Consider the following 25,170-nt stretch of genomic DNA (forward strand, 5'->3'; position numbering starts at 1 on the left):
TTATGATCACCTAGGCTAGAAGCCACGTTTTCTGACTCAGTCTGGAGCTTTTTCCATGACCCCTCACTCATAAGAAGATGTCTTGGTGGTACAACAGTTAAGACTTTGGCTGCTAACTAAAGGTCGATTGTCCAAACCCCCTGCCCCAGTGGTTTGGTGGAAGAAAGACATGGCAATCTTCTCCTGTAAAGATTACAACCTAGAGAACCCTATGAGGGTCTCTCCCTAGAGCTTTACCATTGGGAGTAGCTGCTGTGTCCTATGGGTTGGCCTTCCCCTTGTGGCAGTGACATGGAGGAATTCAAATCTGAAGACTTTTTACCTTGAAGGAAGACAAGGACTACGTGCCATTGGGTGGATATTATGTTGGTGTTGTTAGGTGCTGTCAAGTCAGCTCCGACTCAGCGACTCTATCTACAACAGAACAAAACACTGCCCTGTCATGCACCATCCTTACAATCCTGGCTATACTTGAGTTAATCATTGTAGCCACTGTGTCAATCCAACTTGTTGAGCGTCTCCTTCTTTTTTGCTGACCCTCCATTTTACCAAGCATGATATCCTTCTCTAGGGAATGGTCCCTTCTTACAACATGACCAAAGTAGGTGAGATGAAGCCTGGCCATTCTCGTTTCCAAGGAGCATTCCAGCTGCACTTCTTGCAGGACAGATTTGTTCGTTCTTCTGGCAGTCCATGGTAGTTTCAATATTCTTCACCAACAGAATATAATAGTGAAGATGATATAAATGACTTAGTAAAGGAAGAGGAAGTGGATGGTGAGCAGCAGACACAGAAAACCAAAGGGACAAAATGAAAAGCTCAGAGCAGCCAGCCAGCAAGAGAAAATAAGGTGGCCTCTCATTAGAAAGAAAGGAATTGGGGGATGTCAGAGTGGAATGTGAAGGAAGCAGCAATGAGGTGCAAGGTGCAGTTGCAGAGCAGAAAAAGGCCATCAGGTCAGAAGAAGGAGGATGTATTCTGGGCCAGCTTTCTCAATGAACTGGACCAAAATCAAAAGTACCCCCAAGTACACAAGTTAAGTGAGGAGAAGAGACTGAAGAGGCATGTTCAAGTTAAAGAAACAACAAAGGTTAAAATCACCAAGGTGTTTGATTTTGCTAGTGAAGAAGTTGGCATGACTAAGGAAGCCAAATCCTTCTTCAAGCAAAATGAGAAGGAGAAATCACAGGTGTGTGCCCCTTCAGTTGTGCCATCAATCCCCACAGGGTCAGGGCTATATTTCCAGCCCATACCATAGCTGCACACTGCCGAACAGGAGAAGGAAAAGAGCAAAGAAGTAACCAAAGTTCCGAAAACAAATAAAGGAAGTCAGGGCGACAAAGAGGAAACAGGCATTGAGAAATTCAGAAAGAAACCAGTAGAGAACACATTGGTGTGTTCAGAGTTATGGAGGGAACAGGTGTCATTTACTGTGTATAGTAAAAAGAAAAAAAAAAAGTTTCATTCTATGAGCTTTGTAAATTGTTGTTCCTTCCTTTTTGTAATATCTGATCTAACATTCTGAGATGAGATTATAGTTCCTCTGGATCTCTTATTATCCAAAGAAGCAAATTCTGTGACTATCCAAAGCAGTGTCCTGCTGATGTTAGATTCTGGGAGGCAGTTACGGGGATCTGAATCTGTGACTTAAGCCCAGAATTTCACCTGTGAAAGTTTGTGTTACTGGACAGTGGTCATGTTTTGTAAATGAGAGTAGGGCCATGTTTATATAATAAGATTGTAAGTCCTGGGACCGTGGGAACCCTGTTGGGTTTATTTACTTACCTCTGAATTCACAGTACCTGAAACAGTATGTTAAAAAACACTAGGCACTCAATAAGTATTTGTTAAATCAATGAATAGACTTATAGGGAGAAAATTTGGGAATGGTGGGCATGTTTGAAAGGGCAGCCAGAAAAGCATCTTAAAATTCAAGAAGCTGGATAATATTATTAGAGTCATGTGGACAATCAACTTACCATTACTATTTTTTTTACTATTACTTAAAAAAGAAAAAAGAGTATCTATAGCATTATAATTATTGTTATTATTTAACATCTTATCTATAATTAAGGAGCTCTAGTGGCATGGTGGTTAGAGCATTCAGCTGCTAACCAAAAGATTGGTGGGTGGAATTCACCAGCCACTCTGCAAAAGAAAGATGAGGCAGTCTGCTTCCTTAAAGATTTACAGCCATGGAAACCCTATGGGGAAGTTCTCTGTCCTATTAAAAAAAAAAAAAAAAAAGCAAACTCACTGCCTTCGAGTTGAGTCTGACTCATAATGACCCCTCCTTGGGTTTCCCAGGAGGTATCTCTATGGAAATAGATTGCCCAATCTTCCTTCCGAGGAGTGGCTGGTGGGTTTGAACCACCAGCCTTCTGGTTAGCAGTCAAATGCCTTGGGTACTACAGTCACTATTAGTTGGAATCAACTCGTTATGGCACTGAGTTTGGCTCTCTTTTTTTTAACCTATATCCTTTCTGTTGGTTTGTTTAATGGTCAGTTATACAATTTGTCTATTGAAAGTTAATGTTGTTTCATAATAATTAATTAAAATTTTTTGAAAATTTTTTTAAAGAATCATGAGAAAGACCAGGCTTACTGGTCTGATAGAGCCTGGTAAAACCCCGAGATTATGGATTCTAGTCATCCTTTAGGCCTGGAATTAAACTTATTCCCGTGGCTTCCAGCCAAACAACAGACAGGCATGCAAGGTAAATATTCACACCAGGTAGGTCCACTCTTTAGAATAATCAACCACAGGATATCAGAAGGGAAGTATTATACAGGGAGATAAGCTCAGAGGACAGGAATGCATAGGAAAGAAGGACACAGGGAAAGGCAACCACAAGGAGGAAGTTGGAAGAGAGTTGTTACCTTATAGGGATTGCAATCAATGTTATGAAACAAAACGTGTATGAATTGTATGGAAAATGAATTTACCTGTAAACTTTCACCCAAACCACAATTAAATTTTTTTTAAATAATAATAATGACAACCTATGGGCAGTTTTATTCTGTCACATGGGATTGCTATGAGTAAAACTTTGACTCCACAGGACCCAACAGCAACGCTCATTAGGAATCCCACGCACACCTGGGGACCAGGGTGGGGGTGGGGCGGGGGGGTATCAACCAATAGCAGCAAGATGGAACACATGGACCATTGTGTTTAAAGAGCCACCTTAGGAAGATGTCTAATTAGCGGATTGTAGCACAGTTTACTTCCCCTGGTTATTGATGCTTTTCTCCCCTCCCTTCCTGGTGTTGCCCCTTACTCATCTTAACGTGATCAATTATTTTGAGGGATAAATTATGCATGCAGCCTGCAGTCTATTAGGTGCATTGTCTGAGTGCTGGCAGGCTGTCTGAAGTGAAGGCCAGTAGACTGGACAGTGCATGCCCAGTGAGTGGAATAGTCCCTGGGTCTATAAGACTCAACCCTCCAAGCAATGGTTGATAATGCCAAGGCCCCAGAGACTGGACTTTTGGGTCAAACTTGAGAGCAACTTGAGGAACAACTGCTGCTCACACTGTAGTTCCCCATGCCAGCCAGCTCCCTACCCTACAATATGCCTATCTCTGATCCAACTCAAACTAGAGTCAGACTCACCAACCTTGATGTTCCTGAATCACCTGGGATCTTGTTAAAATGGAGGTTCCAATTCAAGTGGTCTGGCAGGCTGACACTTGGCATTTCAAAAAAGCTCCCAGGTGATGCCAGTGCTGCTGCTCTGGAAAAGCAAGGGCCTGGAGATCAACGTGGAGTTCCTGTTGGTACAAACTGTTAACATGCACAAGGTTGGATGTTCAAGTCCACCAGAGGCACCTGAGAAGAAAGGCCTGGTGATCTACTCCCACAAACTCAGCCAGCCAATGAAAAACTAAGAAACACAGTCCTGCTCTGACACACATGGAGTTGCCATCAGTCAGGGTCAACTCAAAGGCAACTGGTTAGAGATCAGGGTGGGCAGAGCTAAGTGATCAGCAGCTCAGATTACTGGTAGGCTCTTTTCTGGTCCAGCTCCTTCTCCTGTGCAGTTTCCTCTGCCTTCATCTCAGTGCTCTTCCTCTTTGTATCTGCTTAGGAAACTCCTGCTGGTCATTCAAGTTCAAGCTGTACAATGTCTGCTCTCTGAAATCTTCACTGACCCCATCCCCCTCCACAAGCAGACTTACAGAAGATGCTACTTTCACCCTGCCCTGTCCACGCTCTGTTACAGCAATACTCATAGTCTTTTGTAACAGTGTGCCCTTCTGTCACACCATGGCCCAGATGCTCCACAAACGTTGTGCACTGGGTCTTTCATCTCTCTGTCTCCATGTCTGACAGGGCTTTATTTTTGTCCACCAGACACTACAGGGTCTGAGGACTTTTTCCAAGATCTCTGAAAAAGTTTGAGACCTGAAAATCAAATTATGGGATCCAAAATATGAAGGCGAAACTTTGCAATTGAAATTATAAAGTTATAATGAAATGTCTACAAAACAAAATATTACATCAACCTTATTAATGGTTTCATTTAGTGTTCATAAAAATTTCATTATATTGGAAAATAGTGTGCAGGTTAGATTTCCTCACTTTGCAAGAATTCCTGAGCACCTCTGATAATTGCTGAGGAGTCAAAGCCAACCATAAATCAACTGAATTACTTGTAGCCAAATAATTTCAAAAGCAAAGTTATAAAAGTAACCCTTGTCATTTTTTATAGGGAAAAAAAAAAGTATTTACTATGGAATATAGGTACATTTGAATATGTTTGATATGTGTGAGGTAGGGCCTACATATTAAGCATGTCTGTTGTGTTGTTGTTGTTATGTGCCATCGAGTCATCCCCTACTCATAGGGACCCTTCCTTGGGTTTCCAAGGCAGTATCCCTACAGAAGTAGATTGCCCAACCTTCCTTACAAGAAGTGACTGGTGGATTTGAACCGCCAGCCTTCTGGTTAGCAGTCAAGTGCCTTAGGCACTACGCTACCAGAGTCTTAGCAAATCTGAAAATAATTTTGATCTCTGGCATGGGGAGCATACAATAGATTTCTCCTGAATGAATGGATGAATAAACAACAATCCAAAGTGATTCCGGAAAGTGTGAAGGTGGAAGGAATGGAAGAAAAATGAAAAGGAGAAATACATAAATATAATATGTAAGTCAAAGTTTTAAGACAGCCACAAAGGAAGACACTTGCTGGCAAGAAATCCACCAAGTTCCAACCAGTTTACAGAGGCAGACGATATTGCCCCCTGCTGGCTGGAGGAGTCCTGTATTGTCCAGCTCTCTGACTTCATTTATGACCTGTCAGTGTTGCTATCCCAACACCAGGAACATCAAAGCCTTTTGGAACTACCTTAAAGAGAGAAATCAGTGATCCCTGAGGATCAAGACTCTGCCTCTCCTCTGGGGAAAGGGTTACAGGGGAGCTTTATAACTATTTGCATCAGACATCCTGAAATGGATCCAAACCCATCTTGAACCTATTTCTACCTTCCTCCTGAGCCACCTCTTGGTTAACATGTTCCATATGTTTCTTTCTCTGAGGGAAAATAGGCTATACTTTTATTTCAAAGGCCATCAGTGAAAATCTGGGGGACAAGACTGTCCTCTAAGAGAAGCAAGATTTGCGGAGTTCTAAAGAAACAAAAAGATATACATGCAAGATGTCCACTGCAGCAGTATTTACAATAGTGAAAAATTGGAAACAGCCTAAATGTCCAACAACAAGATGTTGGTTAAGTAAATTATCTACCCTCACAATAGAAGACTATGCAGCCATTTAAAATCATGATTTTGAAATTACTTTATAGAAATAGGCAACCTTTATATGCAACCCTGATTGAGAGACCTTGGAGTCCTTGGGTGGCACAAACTGCCAAGCACTCGGGTACCAACCGAAAAATTGGCAGCTCCAATCCACTCAGAGGCAACTTGGAAGAAAGGCCTGCTGATCGGCATGTGAAAGGTCACAGCCGTGAAACCTCTGTGGAGCACAGTTCTACTCTGCAACATTGGAGGCACCATAAATAAGAACCAACAATGGTGACTGGTACTACTGTTGAGTCATTAGGTACCAGGCAGTTGTCAGTGCTTTGCATGTATCAACTCAATTTGTTCTCACAACAACCCTATGAAGAAAGTATTATTTTTAACATGCCCATTTTACACACAAGGAAACTGGGGCACAGAGGAGCCAGTCATATAGTGAGAGGTGTGAACACATACCCCAGCTGCTACACCCTTAGCATTGCCTGCCACTGCCTCTAACAGCATTCACTGGAAGAGCCTTGGGAATAGGGGAGGGCCTGGAGAATCCCTTCCAGGTCCGCTGCAAAGCCATAGTGAAGAGGACAGATCTGAGCTTCATCCCCAAGGAATGATGAGGCCTTGGCCAGGTGGCTCTCATAAGGAGTATTTATAGAGAAGGTGAAAGTGCAAGTGAATTCCCAGAGGTGGGAATATGTGGGTGGAGTTTAGAAAACACTGGGGAAGCAAGGGTGGCTGTTACATAAGAAACAGTAGCCATCAAGTCAACTCCAACTCATTGCCCAACCTTTGTATGTGTATTAGAGTAGAACTGTGCACCATGGGTTTTCAGTGGCTGATGTTTCAGAAGCACACTTTCCACTGAAGCAGTGGACGCCAACCTTCAACTTTTTAGTTAGCAGGCAGACACATTAAGTGTTTGTACCACTCAAGGACTCCAGGCTGTTGCATAGAATGTATTATAATTGTCTGATGAAAACTAACAAATAAACCATGGGGAACCAGGCAGAGGTCCAGCAGAGTACCCCAAGCCAGGGACAGTAATAATTAAAGCTGTTACCATCTGAACCCTACCAGGCACCATCATGCTGAGTGCTTTTCTGTGGTGTTTTACTAAATCCTGAGACCCACAGCTTCCCTTTGAGGTAGTTACTATCATTAGCGTCATCCCCATTTCACAGGTGAGAAGACAGACTTGGCAAGATTAAGTAATCTGCCTGAGACGTTGCTGTTCTTGTAAGATGCTGTCGAGTTGGCTCTGACTCATAGTGATCCTATGTACAACAGAACAAAACACTGCCTGGTCGTGCACCATTCTCACAACCCTCGCTTTGCTTGAGCCCACGGTTGCAGCCACTGTGTTAATCTATCTCATTGGGGGTCTTCCCCTTTTTTTGCTGATTCTCTACTTTACCAAGCATGGTATCCTTTTACAGGGACTGGTCCCTTCTGACAACATGAGCAAAACAGGGGAGATGAAGTCTGGCCATTCGCACTTCCAGGGAGCACACCTGCTGCACTTCTTCCAGGATAGATTTGTTTGTTTTACTGGCAGTCCATGGCATTTTCAGTATTTTTCACCACCACCACTACTCAAAAGCATCAACACTTCTTTGGTCTTCCTTATTCATTGTCCAGCTTTCACATGCATATAAAGCTATATACCATGGCTTGGGTTAGGCGCACCTTAGTCTTCAACATCTTTGCTCCTTAACACTTGAAAGAGGTCTTTTGCAGCAGATTTGCCCAGTGCAATATAATGTCTAATTTCTTGACTGCTGCTTCCATAGGTGTTGATTGTGGGTCCAAGTAAAATGACATCTTTGACAACTTCTCCATTTATCATGATGTTGCTTATTGGTCCAGTTGTGAGGATTTTGGTTTTCTTTATGCTGAGGTATAATCCATACTGAAGACTGTAAACTTTGATCTTCATCAGTAAGTACTTCAAGTCTTCTTCACTTTTAGCTATCAAGGTTATGTCGTCTGCATATCTCAGATTGTTAATGAGCCTTCCTCTTCATGTAGTCCAGCTTTTCAAATTATTTGCTCAGCATATAAATATGGTGAAAGGATATAACCCTGACACACAACCTTGCTGATTTTAAACCATGCAGTATCCCCTTGTTCTGCTCAAATGACAGGCTTTTGGTCTATGCACAGGTTCCTCATGAACACAAAGTGTTCTGAAATTCCCATTTTTCACAATGTTTCCATAATTTGTTATGCCTGAGATGAGGATTGGTAAATAGCAGTGTAGAGCTGGACCAGGGTAGCCCAGAAGCCAGAGGCTGTGTGGTTAACACTTTGCTACATCCTCTCTCCCACAAGGCAGGCTGCCAAGGCACAAGAGCAGGGGCCAATATTCATCCCCAGCAGCCTATGCTATTTGCTGTTCCATCGGTTATAGCTGGCCTCCTTTGTTATTCAGGGAAACCAGTCTATATGAACATGATTTCCGACCCTCCTAGGCTTATGAGAACCCCCAGGAAGTCCAACACCAGCAACAGGTGAGAAGGGAAAGACAACCAAATGGCCTCTGGCTCCTCAGGCTACTGCTCTGTGAAGCCTGAGGGGAGTATGAAGCAAGGGAACACCAGAGGCCCACCCCTGGAGTCCTGGACCCCTGGTCAGTCCTAGGCTGCTGGCTCCCACTTGTTAGCCTCCAGGGACTCAGCCCCTTCCTCCCCATAATTGCCACTTCCCACTCCACTCTGGGCTCTTAATCTGTTCCCCTATCCGTGCTTGCAGCAGAGCTGCCCAGCCTTCCAAAGCTCTTCCTCCCTCCTTGTTGTTAGCTGCTTCCTGACTCACGGCAACCCATGCACATGATTGGATCTTTGTGACCCATAAGGTTTTCACTGGCTGATTTTCAGAAGTAGATTGCCAGGCCTTTCTTCCTAGTCCCTCTTAGTCTAGAAGCTCCATAGAAACAAACAAGCCTCCACTGACAGATGGTGGTAGCTGCCATGAAGTGCATGGACCAGAAATCAAACCCAGGCTGCCCACACAGAGGGCAAAAATTCTACCACTGAACCACCACTGCCCTTTCTACCTTCTTGCCACTTGCAGATGCAAGCTCCTCTCAGATTCTTTTTCTGGCTTTATTCTCGCCAATAGTAAACATGAGGACTCACTAAGCTTTCTGGATCTTTCTGAGTTTTACTTTCACTATCTCTGTCTCCTTTTCTGAAAGGTAAATGGAGGGCCCTGTGAATTTGGCCACGCATCTTGAGGGCAGACTCACTCAAATACCCTTTGACTGACCCTATCCCCTTTCAGGAAGGATCTGTATAGAACAGACATTCTTTGAGAACTAGCCCAGTGCCTCCTCTAAGAACTTCCCTACACCCAGTGTTGGGCCCTAGAGCCATGCAATTGGGGAGACCACCTGATTTCTTGGCCACGAGGATAAACAGAGCAGAGGGGACCCTACACTAAGGCACCCAAACTCTCCTGGGAGATGAGAGTCAAGACGGAGAGGTTCCACTCAGCCTCTGTGGGACATCTAGCTGTGGACAGCAGGACAGGGCAGCTGTGAGCTCTCTGCTCAGAGAGCTGACCAATAAATAAGCAAAGAGACAAAAGAGGGCTGGTGTGCAGAGAGGAGGCCCAGCCATGGGGCTTTGCAGTTCTGGATTCTAGTTCCTCAGAGACAGGGTTGAATGTTTCACCCTAGGGTTTTTGTGAGATACCACCATGTTCTTCCCACAAAGTCATCGTTTTGCTTGAGTAAAAGCTGTCCCTTGCAAGCAAATGAGCCCCAGCTAGAAAAGTCCCAGCCAGAAGGCCACGGGCAAGAGGAAGCTGTCTCCATAGAGCCGCTTCTCTGAGAACTTTGGCCCTCAGGAGAGTTCTTGCTGCCCTTGGACCCCTTCTCCTTCCTGAGGCTAGGGAAAGCCGTGTTGGGGAAGAGTGCCCACCCCATCCCTGGAACCTCAGTGCCACTGGATTTGGGTCTTTGCTTTGCTGTTTGACGGCTTGACTCTGTGTCAACATGTAGAACTTCTGGAACCTGCCTCTCCTAGTTTTACTCACAATCGCCATACTAGGGGCAGAACCTGATTAATCCTTTCTCTTGCTATTAACTCTCAAAATTGTTCCCTATTACATACTACATAAAGTCCAAGTTCCCAAAGACAGCATTCAAGGCCACTGTCTACTGTCTCCCACCTCAGATTTTATGTTCTAGTTGGATGAAACAGTGAACTCCATGAACTCCCTTTGCCTCTTTCTTGGACTTGCTTATTCCACTTGCCTATCAAAAAGGCTCTTAGCTCTGCTTCATACTCCCAAGAAAACATTTTTAAAACTTCCAGGCTGACACAACCAACCACCTAGGGAGCAAATTATTGGGCCCATTGGCTCAGGACCGTTGCCTCCGGGGACATCAGGCTCAATCAGCATAACATACTACACAAAAACATTGTTCTACATCCTATTTTGGAGAGTAATGACTGGGGTCTTAAAAGCTTGTGAGCAGCCGCCTAAGATGCAACAATTGGTCTCTCCTCGTCCAGAGCAAAGAAGAATGAAGAAAACCAAAGGTGCATGGAAACAATTAGTCCAAGGGAATAGTAGACCATAGGAACCTCAGCCTACATGACCCTGAGACCAGAAGAACTAACCAGCTACCATTGTTGATCACTCAGAAAGGGATCCTAGATACAGTGGGAGAAAAATGTGGAACAAAACTCAAAATCATGAAAAAGACCAGGCTCCTGGTCTCAAAGAGACTGGTGAAACCCCAAGATGATGACCCCCTAGTCACCCTTCGGGCCTGGAATTGAACTCACTACTATGGCTTCCAACCAAACAATAGACAGGAGTATAAGGTGAATATTCACACCAGGAACATACACTCCTTAGAACAATTGACCAGGGGAGAGCAGAAGGGCTGTATTTGCACAGGGAGATAGTTCAGATGGCAGGAATGCATAAGAAAGAAGGGCACAGGGAAAGATAACCACAGGGGGGAAATGGGAAGAAAGCTGTTACATTGTGGGGAATTGAAGTCAATGTCATGAAACAAAATGTGTATGCACTGCTGTATGGAAAATGAATTTGCTCTGTAAATTTTCATCCAAACCACAATTTAAAAAAAAAAAAAAAAAAACTACCAGGTTGATCGAAGGTCCCTCCTCTGGTCTGTCATATCTCCTGCCTCTCTTAGCCCACCAGAACAGACTGGATGTAATTGGCTATGTTCTTATCTTTCCACCGTTCTCTGGGCTCCATGAGGGTCAAGATCATAAATTATTCTCAGTATCTCCCCAAGGCCAAGTACAGAGTAAATTGGCTTCTATCAACCTGCCCATTCCATTTTCTGCCCTCTGTTTTCCAACCAAGGACCTAGATTTCTAAGAGAATGTCTGGGTCACTTTTTCCTATTTTCAAGATGATGAAACTGAGGCTCAGAGAGGTGAACAGTGATCCCAGGTACAACCAGTGCCTGAACTAGAAGCTAGGATTATCTCCTTCCAGCTCTGTGCTCTTCCCACTTTACCCATGACTTGAGAGGTAAACCCTGTCTTGACCTTGGCTCTATGCTGATACCATGTTGATTTGATTTAAACACGCAGGTTCCATTTAGGGCCATTGACTAGCTGATTTATCCTTTTTGTTTGTTGGTTGGTTTGAATTCCAACAAGAATTTGGATCTGCCCCATGCGATTTAGGCTTCTACTGTTCACTGATATTCTCATGTGGATGGGTATTCCTGCCCAAAGTATCCCACTCCATGCACCTGTACATGCTGTTCCTTCTGCCTAGACTTCCCACCAGATTTTTCTTCATGTACATCCCTTAAGATCCACCCCAAATGTTCTCTACCCGAAGCTTTCTAGGACCCTCACCTGCCTGGGATTGCTGATTTCTGTCTCCTTCCTTTGCAGTTTTTGGACTCATTAAAAAAAAAAAAAATTCTGTTGGGTCAGTCTCAACTCATACTGACCCTATAGGACAAACAGAGTAGAACTGCTCCATAGGGCTGCTAAAGCTGTAAATCTTTACAGAAGCAGTCTGCCACATCTTTCTTCTGTGGTGTGGTTGGTGGGTTTGAACTGCTGACCTTCTGGTTAGCAGCCAAGCATTTAACCACTGCACCATCAGAGCTCCTTATTGGATCTATTTGCTCCTCTAGAGTCCCCAGCTGCCATTCCTGCTTTTGTATCTATCCATTTGCTCATATCTCTCCACTAGTAGAGGTATCTTTGCATTATTCAGTTTCTAGAACAGAACTTGGCTTATAATAGGTGCTTAATTAAAGCATGGTAGAAGGAAGGAGAAAGGAAGGAAGATAGATGGTATTTGAAAAAGTCCATAAGCCTCGCAAGTGCAGGAACAAGACATAACTCTATTTAATTCCTCTACAACCTCTAACAAAGGACTGGGGACACAGTAAGGAATCAGCTAGTATTTTCTAACCAAATCTACATATTTTTCTTCTGTATTTGTGCTGGTATTTGCAAAACACTTTTGCATGCACTGACTTATTGAATTTTCATCATAATCATAAGGGGCCATAAAATAAAATAAAAAAAAGAAGAATTGCAAAGAAGAGCCACTGGAATCAGCCTCTAATTCCAAGCCTTACAGGCTGCAGCCTACCCCATAGCATGTGACTGTGTCTGAGGTCACAGACCTGCAGCCCAGACATTCATACCTTTGCATTAACCCTGGGCCACTGTATCTCTTACAGGCATCCTTGTCCGTTCATGGGTCACACAGCTTGGTTACATGAAGCTTAAGAATATAGGGAGTACTTGGCCCAGAAATGTTCACTTGCTCCCAAGATCAATGGCCCTAATCAGAGAGCTCGGCTGCTCTCCATCTTGTAATTTTGTCCTGTGATTCCCTCCCCAGTCTTCCTACCACAGAAAAGTTCTCTGCTTCCTGAGTTCTCTGTGCCTCCTGGCTGCCCCAGGGCTCAGTGCCAGGCCCACTCAGATGTCAGCTGGCTGGCATCATTGAGCACTGCATCCCAGTTTGACTTACTTCTTAATTAGGCCTCTGCACTGTTATGCAGGCTGCCCATTTCCATGAGCATATCCATGCTGCCCAGTCACCCTGATCAGTGACATAGAGCTCCTGCCCCTGCGGTCTGCTCCAGTGATGATGACAGGGTCCCCAGGAGTATCTGCCTCTCCAGGGTCAAGTCCAGGCCTAGGTGAGCATGGCAGACAGATGTGAAGGGTTGTGGTCCAGAGAGATGCAGACTCCCCTAAAGGATTATCTTAGAGAACTCCCCCAGACCCAGCCCAGCTCTTCCCCTGCCCACACTAAGAGAAACTAGCAGTGCCAAAACATTCAACAGCTCCCAATGCAAGCTTCTTTCTCTAGATCGTCTCTTAGAGCTTACTGATGTCAGAGTCACCCTTATCCAAAAGCCGGCAAAGGTGTAGCATGACAAAACTCGGTGGTTGCTATCCCATCAGAGCTTCTAGCCCTCCCTACACCACAGAGGCTACTCTTCAGTTAATGTCTCTTCTTTCAAGTGAGAAACTAGAGTGCAGTCAGTAGACAGAGAGGGACTATGCAGTTAAAACCTGGTGTTGAGGCCTGATTTTGCATTAAGTTGCTATGTTTCCTTGGGCAAGTTGTCCACACCCTGAGTTAAAGGTATCTCCCCTTACTGTGAGGGAGGTGACTTTCATAGCATCATCCATTTCCTCTGTCCTTCCAGTCTCTATAATAACCAAGTCTCACAATTCTGGATTAGAGAAAAAGTTTAGGACACAGAAAGTGAAAGTCCCCCTTTCTGCAATAATGACAAAATAACAACAAAAATAACAATATTTCCATTTAGTGAGTGCTTGTTCTATGCCAGACACTGTACTAGGCTTTTTTTTTTTTTTTTAAATAATCCTCACAGCAACACCAGAAGCTCAGAAAGTTTCTGTATTTTGTCCTTGGACACCCAGCATAGATAAGATAAGACATATATCTGGAAAGGGGTAGGAAGCAAGATTTGAACCTGAGGAAATTTATTCCTAGAACAAGAAAAATTTTCAAACTCCATTATTTTCTGTATGAATCTGACCTGCTCACCTTTCCTTCCCCATAGAACATTTATAAAGTTTGATCATATACTTGGACAAAACTAAAACTAAAAAAAAAAAAAAAGTGTGTATGAGTTCTGGTTACCTAGTGCCACTCTGACAGAAATATACCACAAATGGGATGGCCTTAACAAGCAGGAGTTTATTCTTACAATTTGGAGACTTTAAGTCCAAGTTCAAAGTGCCAGGCTGTAGGGGCTGGGTGAAAGCCCTTCAACCTTGGGTTGCAGCTCTGCCTCCTGATCTTGGCCCACTGAAGCTGGAGGCTTTTCTTCACTCAGACAGCTGCTGGCTGCTGAAGCTGACAAACCCAAGGTTGACAAGTAAAAAGACACAGTCCCGACGTTACCAACCTACACAGCAGACCATTACTTCAAGTCCATTGTAAGTCCCAAGGTCAGCAGAGCATGGCAGGCTGCTGAACAACAACACGGCTACCTGCAGGGTCCAAGTGTGCCATAAGCTAGAGGCCATTCCCAAATCTGCTTCTTATATAAAGGTAGCCGACCACATACCCAAAGCAGCTACTCAGCTGCTTGTGGTATATCCCACCATGGAGTTGATTGCCAGTCTCATCATGGAGAATAACTACCACCAGCTGCCTAGCCACTCAACCAGGCCCAGCCAAGTTGACACAAAAACATAACCACCACAATGTTTTTTTTTTTTTTTTTGCAGGCCACATCCCTTTACAATCATCCAAATATTTAAGATGAGAAGATAATATATGTAACTGAAAATATTCTTAACTACTTGGAAATTAATAAATATGCTACCAGATAATCCATGGATCAAAAAAAAAAAAAACATAAAAACTGGAATTAAAAAAAATCTAGAAACAGATGCAAAGAGGGAAATTTTTTTTTCAAAACATAATGAGATCATAAAAAAAGCTCACCTCAGGAAAATGTATGGCCTGAAATGTCTTCATTATTAAAGAAAAAAGACTAAAAATAAAGGAGCTGAATGTACAGCATAGAAAATGGAAAAACAAGCAAACAAAAAAAGGAAGAATAACATTGTGGAAAGCAGTATGGCGATTCCTTCAAAAGTTGGAAATACAAATACCATTTGACCCAGCCATCCCATTACTAGGTATATACCCTAAAGAAGTGAGAGCCATAACAAGAACAGATATATGCACGCCGATGTTCATCGCAGCACTATTTACAATAGCCAAAACTTGGAAACAACCTAGATGTCCAACAACTGAGGAATGGATAGCCAAACTTTGGTACATTCACACAATGGAATACTATGCAACACTAAAGAATAATGTAGAATCTGCAAAACACCGCATAACGTGGATGAACTTGGAGGACATTATGCTGAGTGAAATAAGTCAGTCACAAAAGGACAAATATTGTATTAGTCCGTTATTGTAAAAGTTAAGGAAAGGTTTATCTATTGGAGGACATTTTCCTTGTTGGTTACCAGGGGTGGGAGGGGAGGGGAGGGAATGCTGTTAGGTAGATAGAGATAAATATTGATTTGGGTGAAGAGAAGGGCAATGTACCAAATGTGAGTGACCAATATGGCAGCATTGAGGATGAGAAAGACATAGAGAGTTACATGGGCAGTACAGACAACAAATATGAATGCTTTTGCATATACAGTACTGAGTTATCAGTGAAAGCAAACATGGGTATATGGACGGATAGATAGGTGAACAAGCTAAACAATTAGGTATGTCTAAATGGAGAGTGTATCCAAGATCATATATAGGGTTGGCAGACAATGGGCCTATAAGTTCATGTGAATGATCAGAATTCCCAGGTGTATAGTAGAGCTGACAAGGGGCAAGGTTATGGTCATTGCTTGGTCACAGCCAGCTACCCAGAGGGACCGAGTAGTTGATCCTGCGGGCTTGGGACCATAGTCGCAGGGGACATCAAGCTCAATTGGCATAACATACTATACAAAACATTGTTACACCTACTACTTTGGCGAGTAACAACTGGGACCTTAAAAGCTAGGAAGCTGCCATCTAGATGCAACAACGGGTCTCTCCTCGTCAAGAAGAAAGAAGAAAACCAAAATTAATGGAAACAATCAGTCCTAGCGACTGGTACACCGTCCGATCTGCAACCTATACAACTATGAGACCAGGAGAACTAGATGGTCCCCAGCTACCACTGCCATCCACTTGGAAGGGATGTAGGAGATCCTGCATAGAGAGGAAGAACAATGTGGAATAAAACTCAAAATCATTTGGAGGCAAAAAAAAAAAGAAGGTGGGGACCAGGTTTGCTGGTCCAATTGAGCCTGGTGGAACCACTGAGACTATGGCCCCTAGCTGCCCTTCAGGTCTGGAATTGAACCCACAACTGTGGTTTCCAGCCAAACAAAGTTCAGGCATGTGAGTTAAACATTTACCTCAAGTAGACACACGCCCTGGAGAGAACAATCATGGGAGAAGGAAGGGCTGCTTATGCACAGGGAGATAGCTCAGGGTGCAGAAGAGTATGAAGGGATGGACACTGGGAGGAGGTAACTATGGGGAGGAAGTGGGAGGGGACCTGCTGCATTGTAAATTTTGGTCAATGACATGAGACAAAGTATATGTGAACTGCTGTATGAAAAGTGAATTTACTCTGTAAATCTTCACCCAAATCCTAATAAAAAAAAAAAAAAAGGAAGAATAAAATGAGAATTAATAAATAGTTGAAACTAATAAGAGAAAGAAAAAAAATAAATACATAAATGGATCTCTTGAAACCAGAAGCTACTGAAGAGGTCTGATAATGTTGTGAGGGGTGGTATGTGTGGGAGATAGTCTCAGGTCCCTTGAACATATCCATTTTGCCAGGCCACATGAGTCAGTACCATCGGACTCCCGCCCCTCTGTCTATTAACCCCTGAGCTAGTGGTTTCCTCTCAGTGACCACACGGCCTCTAAACTGTCAACACTGGATATCTCATTGCAGAGTCTGGCAACTTGGCTGCCCAACCAAGACTCCTTGGACTAGAGTCTTTAACATTTCCTCCCAGAAATAAAGCTCCTTCGTCTGGGCTGATGAGGCAAACGAGTCTGTTTTGTCTTTTTCAGCAATGAAAGCTCCTGTGGTTTTTTTTTTTTTCCTCTCTCTGTTGCCAGGAGTCAAGAGGAAGTCTGTGGTTAGACATCTTCGGGCTGAGAAATACACAAACACAGTGGCTATTAATGAGCGCCTCCGATTCAGCTCTCCCAGCCTGCGTGAATGGGGCTAATGAAACTGAACCAATGAGAGAGAGACACACACCACTGAGCCTCTTTATCTGCTTGGCCTTCCAGACCTGCAGCACCATATACCCTTCTTCTTATCCTCTGTCTGCCTCTGCTTCTCCAACCCAACATTAGGATAGTGTAGATCCATTTTCTTCTTCAAAGGATGAGGTAACCCAATTTGTTTTCACAGAAATCAAATTTAAAAGATCCCTGTGAGTTCAATGCCCCGTCCTAGTAACAGAGCTGTGGCACACACTGCCAGCTGTCCCTCAATATCAGCCCCCATCATCAAAACCCTGGGTTTGTTCAGGGTGGCAATGTGTCCAACCCAAAATACTCTCTTCTCCAGCTTCCCTAGTATGTAGGGGATGGCCATTTGATCATAGTTCTGGCCATCAAGGTATAGGCTGAGAATTTCAGTTCTACTCTGTCCTTCAGGGGCACTATGAGTCAGAATAGACTCAATGGCAGTGGGTTTAGTTTGATTTCTAAGAAAACATTTGCATTCCTGGTATAGGTACAACCATCTTCCTCCTTTTCCCTTCTTCCTGCCTAAACTTAACCTAGAGGTACTACATCCATCTTGCCCATGACCAAAAAAATAGAGAAAGACAGTGTCCCTACAGGCCTTACAAAATCACCTTCTGCCCTAGACTATGTATCCCTGAACTTTTTATGCTTCAGCTGGTAAGGCTGCTTTTGCTGGATTTTTTGTTACTTGCAGCTGAACGCACTCCTAACTGAAACAAGAATCTTAGCTTTGATAGGGTTTTCAAAACCTTTTCATTTTATCCTCTTATTGGGTCCTCACAGAAATACTTCAAGGAAGACCAGATCAATGTTGTTTTCTCCCATTTTCAGATGCAGAAACTGAGGTTCTGTGGGGGTGAAGTGTCAGATAAAGAGCCAAGGCTTGAACTTGAGTATTCTATGTCCCCCAGTCCATTGCTTTTCCCAAGAACATTGTTCTTTTTTTCAAAGAAGTTCAGAGTTATCCTCTCCTTGGTATATCTCTCTCTCTCTCTCACACACACACACACACACACACACATAAACACATAATCTTACACCAAGAAAGAAGTTCCTCAGGATCCAGGGAACATAACTGATTTAAGCACCATTTCCTGGTACCAGATACCTTCTTTTATTTTAAAATGTATCACTTTGAGTCAAAGAATCAGATCAAGTCTTGGATCTCCCTTTAATTGTTGTATGATCTTGGGAAAAAGGTCTATAAAATGGGAATGGAAGTTCTTCCCTTCTCAGAAAGCTATTCTGAGGCTATGTTAACAAACTCATAATCTCCAAGTGCTCAGGATGTCAGGGGGCACATTTGTGTATGAGAAAGCACTGGGTGACGTTGTTAAGGGGCTGCTCTGTTGACTGTGGTTCGTCTCAAGTCTGTGCCTCCTCCCTGAGCTCAGCGCTCATTGTGGTTAGCATATATATTAAGTATTTGCTTCACATGCCTTCATAACCACTCATCACCATTTGTCAACCTCATCAGAGCTGAGAACACTCATCTCATGAGAATATACCTTTTGAAAAGAACAATTTTGCATCACAATTCTTATTTACTCATTAAGCCAGGCTAGGAGCTCTGGTAGCATAGTGCCTAAGGCACTTGACTGCTCACCAGAAGGCTGGCGGTTCAAACCCACCAGCCACTCCTCAGAAGGAAGGTTGGGCAATCCTACTTCCGTAGTGACACTGCCTTGGAAACCCAAGGAGGGGTCTCTATGAGTTGGGGCCGACTCGACGGCAAAAACAACAACAACAACATTTTATTTCATTGAGTTCTTTACCTTTTTGTGACTAATATTTATCCATTCATCCACTGTTTGTTGTTGCTGTTGTTGTTGTTGCTGTTTAAAGTCAATATGTTGGACACTATGCTGAGGACTGCTAGGGCCATAAAGGGCTTTAAAATTATCTTGTCCATCCTACCTCTCCTAGTCCCTCTCCCCATTCAGTACTGAGAGCCCATCCTCATGCTCCCCAAACGTATAGCTTCCATTTGTCCATCTCTAGAGACAAGGAATTTACTGCTTCCTGAGGCGGTCCATTTCACCTCAGAACATTCTCTGTTAGAATGTTCTTCCTCAAACAGACACTCCTTGGCAGACACAAGATATGTTCTTGGCAAACCTCTAATACTGCACACTTGACTGTGTAGGATGGTGGCTGGTGGAGTTGGTGGGCAATGAAGGAGCCCACGTGAGGTGTTACCAAACAGGAAGTGCCATCTGTGCTGGTTGATGACAGTGAGGGAATGCGTCAATCAGCTGCCCCAACCCCTCTGGAAAGAGTGGGCCCAGAGACAGCTTTCTCCTTCATCACATTAAAGAATTCAAGTATAGCAATTGTGCTAACGTTCTGAGTATTCACTGCGATAGGCCAGGCTCTGCTGCCGTAACCACGCCAAAATCTCAGTGGCTTAATATAATAGAAGTTCATTTCTTACTCATGGAGGATGTGATGTGATTTCGCCCCCCCCCCCTTGTATGCTATCCAGAACATGTCCCCAAAGTCACTTCAGCAAAAGAGAGAAAAGGAAGAGGCATACCAGCTCTTAACCACACTCATCTCAGTCTATCGGTCAGAACTAGTCACATGACCACAACCTAGCTGCACAAGAGGCTGGGAAATGTGCTAGAGCACATGGAATATGTGGTCTCTCCCACATTCTACTTTCTCCCAATAAATCTCAGGGTAGGAGCTAAATCATATGCCATTAAAGGAATAAGACTCAACTCTGCAAAGAAGAGGAGCTCAGCACAAATGAACTGCGTAAGGTAATGGGAACATTACAGGTGAAGAACATTCTCTGCTTAATGCCAGTAATTGAAACATAGTTGTCTGGCAGGTACCCCACTGCTAGATAGTCCCTGGTATTATGATAGCAGTCTATGGCAGGGCTTGTCATGCATGGATGGCCAGCCTTTTCCATACACAATGCCAATGTTTTAATGTGATGAGGACAAGCTTTGTATGTAGAGAGTGTCCCCAGCCTTCCCACCACTGGTCTCCATCACCATGCTTGCTCTACCCACCACCAAAAAGTGTGCTCCTTGTCTCCTCCACTTCTCCTCCCCCAGATCTCAAAGAAGAGTTCTGTCTTGGCCAGCTTATCTATCCCAGTTCCCAGGAGGATAGGGAGAAACAGAATTGGAGAGATTGGAGGAAAGGAGGAGGGTTCTGGCTTGCTAAATAAGCTCCTGAGTCCTCCTTTGCAAGGAGGAATGTCAGTCAGGAGCAAAACAGAAAGAAAAGCAAAGAAGAATGAAGAACAAGAGAAGAAGAAGGGGTAAGAAGAAGAAAACAGATGTTAAGTCCATCTGTATAATGGAGCTGGAGAAAGACCAAAGAAAGATAACATGTCAGGTTCACTGGATATCAGCAGAACTCGGGGTAGTTTTGTAGCCTGAAAGGTTCTGGAGAAGTTTTGCATCACAAAGTCATAAGAGAGAAGTAAGAAGGGAGACTTCATCCTTTTTGATTTATTTAAGAGATATGAATACAGACACAGGAGCTCTGGTGGTATAGTGCCTAAGGTATTTGACTGCTAACCAGAAGGCTGGTGGTTCAAATCCACCAGCTACTCCTCAGAAGGAAGATTGAGCAATCTACTTCCATAGAGATATCGCCTTGGAAACCCAAGCTCTTTTCCTTTGGTTACTGAATTTTGCTTTTTTTGAATCTAACTTCATGTAGAAACCAGATCACAAAGAATCTCCACATTTATTCAAGTTATATTAATAATAATTCAAAACTGAATGAGTAAGTTATTCCCCAAGCAGGTAAGGCAAATGCATGGAAATCAAGAAGTGCCTATAATTGCTCATGAATATATTAATAATCTCCGGTAATGACAAAGGATGAGGAGAATGATGTAGCAGCAGCAGCAAGGAGTCCCCTCCCACCCCAGCTGCCCTCTGCAAGTCTGGCCAATATTCAATGGCCCTCTCCCACTGAGGTTTCCAGGCCCCAACTCCATTTCTACAACTAAGGAGTACTTCCTCCCTGACTCTGCTCACTGCACCATTGTTCACGGAGTGACAGTGACATTAGCTTCAGTGGCTGCCACATCCCACTGTTGACTCATATGAAACTTCCTGTCAACTAAAAACCCAGCCCTTTTTTACTCATGCTGTTGACCCAGGTACCCCACATCCGGTATGTGCCAGTGGGTGTTCTGAACCCCAGTGTAAGCAAGATCTCTATAGTCCTTCATCTGGGTGTGCATTAATGTTGGCCCAATATTGATTTCAGCCATGTTGAGACCTTTTTGAATCTTGACTCTCATCCTCCCTGTGTTATCCATCCTTCCCATATGCCCTTCAGTGATAAGGGCCCATGCCATGGGTCAATCAATGGCCCAGCCTTTGAAGTCAGATCCATCTGGGTTCCATATCTTAGTACATATTAGGCTGTGGGATCTTAGGCAAGTCACTTGCCTGCTCTGAGTCTTCATTTCCTCATCTGTAAACAGGTAATACAACCTATCTTAGAGTAACACTGTGAGGATTAAATGAAATAACTTATGTAAAATACTTGTGTGGTTCTTCACATTTAGGAGATTCTTAACACATGTTAATGCTCTCCCTCCATCTATAATTCCATGCTAGTCATTGATGAAAGTGTTGAATGAGAAGTGGTCAAAGACAGAGTCCCTTGGCATACCACTAGACACCCCTATCTAGGCTGATAAATACAGATTTATCAGTCCCATTTGGTTGTGGCCGTTTGACCAGTATCTTATCCAACCTCTTCATCTTGAGACTATCACAAAACACCTTGCCAAATGTCTTACTCAAATCCAAACAGTATCACATATTTCTAATCTTCCTATACAGGAGAGGTCAAGTGTCATCACTGATGTATTTCAGCCACTATGATGGATGGGAGGCATGGGTGTAGGCAAGTTGTGTTAACCACTGCCCCATACAGCTGTTTGATAATGAGAATGCAGAACTCTCAGAGAGAACCATAGATTTCCCAGCAATGTGCCAGGGACTCAGAAGAGGTAACAGGTATGACTGCTGATACTCTCTTGCCAAGAAGGTGGCTCAAAGGCAATGTAGAAAAGTACATTGGACACAGACTCCATGGTTATCACTAGTCAGCTGGGGGAACCTGGGCATGTTTCTTAACTTCCTGACCTCAGTTTCAGTCTCATGGATTTCTTTAGCACTTCATTGCTATAATCTACGCCCTTTTATACCTTAACTCTTTCCCCAGTTCCTCTGCAGTCCCAGGAAAGTGATTTATTTGACACATTGGGCACAGATCTCCAGGAGAGGTGTACATGACAGTGTTTCAGAGAATATATGAAGCCACAGTACACAGGGCATCTCTTCCTGGAACAGGGATTACTTAAAGAATTGAGATACATGTGTTCAGAGAGAGAGAGAGACTGTGATCCTGTGAAGGAGACAGCAAATACTATATGATTAAAAAAGTAGGGATAAATATCTATGTAATAAAACATTTGGTATTCAAAATCTTCACACATTTAGTTCAGTGACATTAACTCTGCTCATCACGTTGCTCAACCATCACCCTCATCCATTCCCAAATCATACCATCATCCTTCATGGAAGTTCAATGTCCCCTACACATGAGTCCCCTACATGAATTTTTTAAATAAAACTGAATTATTTCCTATCTGCCACTATTCTGATAACCCAAGACCTGGGTACAAAGTCACTCACTTTATCATTTGAAAATCACCCTATGTGACAGAAGTGGCCCAAGAGACTATTTTAGATGCATGGGATCAAATGGCTTTTCTCAGCTTTCTTGGCACTCCAAGGAACAATCTAGCTACTTCCAGTTTCAAGAGCTACTACTTCCTGTGGGGCACAATATCCCCCTAGTTCTCTCTCCTCCGTCAACTCTGGGAAGTCTCATCAGCAGCCTGCCTACCTGATCACAAGTGGCCACCACAATTGTGGCTACTCTGAACATGGGCCCTACCTCGGCTGGCAATGCAGAAGAAAGCACTAGATTTGGAGACAGCTGAGTTCAAATCCTGGCTCCCTCTCACCAGCTACCAGCCTCAGGCAACTCACCCACTCTCTGAGATCCCATCTGCAAAACTGCAAATTGGGATCATAGGACTTTCCTCACTGGTGGTTGCGGGAGTTTTGGGGAAAGGTGTGGTTCCTCACATATCCTCAACCACCACCCCACCCACCTTCTTCTCTGCCTCACTTCCTCTAAAATATGAGATTCTCTTTCTTTCTAATTCTTACATCATGGAGCATACCATAATGAACAATGAAAAAAAATTGATCATCACAAGACTTGACTTTGGAGTCCACCCAATGCTCAATGTGACTATCAAGTCACTTACATCACTGCAGCTTAGTTTTCTTGCCTTGAAAATAAAAGAGTTGAATGCGATATTGATAATATCAACCTCCTCTGATTGCATGCCTGCTATGTGCCAGTCACGTCATATGTGTCTCATTTAATTTACATCAATTCAATGTCCTACAAGGGGGCATTGTTAAATATTACTACATGAGAGGAGGTGAGTGCAGCTCTCAAAAGCCCTCCTGACTCCATCCTCCTGCTTGATTTTATTCCCTTGCTCCCTGTTCAGCTGCCTTTTTTTAATTAGTTAATTTTATTGGTTTTTTGGTGGTGAAAATATACACAAAAAAACATACATCCATTCAACAATTTCTACATGTTCAGATCAATGCCATCTGTTACATTCTTCACGTTGTGTCACCATTGTCATTATCCATATTGTTTCATCACCATTACTTTTACTCTCCCTATTACACTTGGTTATTAATTGGAAGGTCAGTGGGTTCAAATCTATCCATCAGCACTATGAAAGAAAGACCTGGAGATCTGCTTCTGTAAGATTACAGCCACTGAAAACTGTATGGAGCACAGTTGTATTCTGACACACATGGGGTCTCCATGATCAGAACTGACTCAATAGCAATGAGTTTTTTAGGTTGTTTTTCAATCCAGCTCTGAGGCTGTGCTCTGGTCCATTACAGAGCACTATCTCTTTAAATGATTCTGCAGGGCCCTCCACAAGGCTTCTCTGATGCTGACTAAGAAGGGAGTTAGTGAGTTGGTTGCCTGGTGCCCAGAAGGGAACCTCTGGAAGGCAGAGTTGAGGCACAGGATCCTGGGACACTGAATCCTCCCCAGTGAATAGTAAACCACCAAGACCCCAATAGACACACCCACAGAGACCACATAGGAACCATTCTTCCTGTTCAGCCAGCTCCAAGCTTCCCTCCAGAGCCCAGGGCTGTTGTAAGATAAGCTCTGAACCAATCACCATTTCAATATACCTGCCATGGGCTCCAACTTCTACTGGGTGCCTTGGTGGACACATGGGAGAATTCCCTTCAATACCACATTTTTGAGCACCTGTGTGCCAAGTCCTATGCAAAGTACTATAACCACAGAGGCAAAAAATCCACTGGACTCATGCATGAGACTGGCTCACTGTATGTAAGAGAATGTGGAGCAAATGATGAGTATAATAAACACTTAGTGGAGGAGGTGGCATCTGAGCAATACCTTAAAGGATGGCCAGGGCTTTGGAAGGCTGAGATGGAAAGGAAGAGCCTTTCAGGGAAAGGGCACAAAGTGACTTAAGGCCTGTGACAGCAGGTATGAGGCCATTTGGGGTTAGCCAGTATTGGCAAGACATAGCAGAGGCATGTCATAAGAGACAACAGAAGATTATGAGAGGTGAGGGGCAGGAGAGAGCATTGTGGGCTGGTATGTTCAGAGAAAGTTCTTAGAGAGAATCAGTCACTCAACCAATGAGGTAGGCCTTGAGTTGAACCATCAAGTTGAATAAGTTTGAGTAACTATATGCTCCATAGCCAGACCAATGAGTCCTTCTCACTGTGCCCCACCCCCTGTCATTTCACCACACCCCTCATCAGAACCTATCCATGCAGAGGCCTACATTTTGGAAACCCAATTAGGAACCTCAGAGGTAATATTTTGAGATAATCCTAGTTGCCACGTTTAAAGCTGGCATGAATCCTAAATTCCATACAACATAAGCCCTTCACTTTACATTTGACAAAACTGAAGATGATCCAAGATCTCAAAAGGAGACAGCACTAATAGCAAAGTTCAACAAGA

The 25,170-nt window shown here is 43.6% G+C and overlaps 1 pseudogene; it reads left to right on the plus strand.

Annotated features, from left to right (window-relative positions):
* The first annotated feature begins 291 nt into the window (after window positions 1-291).
* LOC103212712 lies at window positions 292-1,258 on the plus strand (annotated as a pseudogene).
* The last annotated feature ends 23,912 nt before the right edge of the window (window positions 1,259-25,170 follow it).

The sequence above is a fragment of the Orycteropus afer genome, unplaced genomic scaffold (genome assembly GCF_000298275.1).
Source record: "Orycteropus afer afer isolate SDZICR_OR568_19922 unplaced genomic scaffold, OryAfe1.0 scaffold00015, whole genome shotgun sequence".
Lineage (NCBI taxonomy): Eukaryota > Metazoa > Chordata > Mammalia > Tubulidentata > Orycteropodidae > Orycteropus > Orycteropus afer.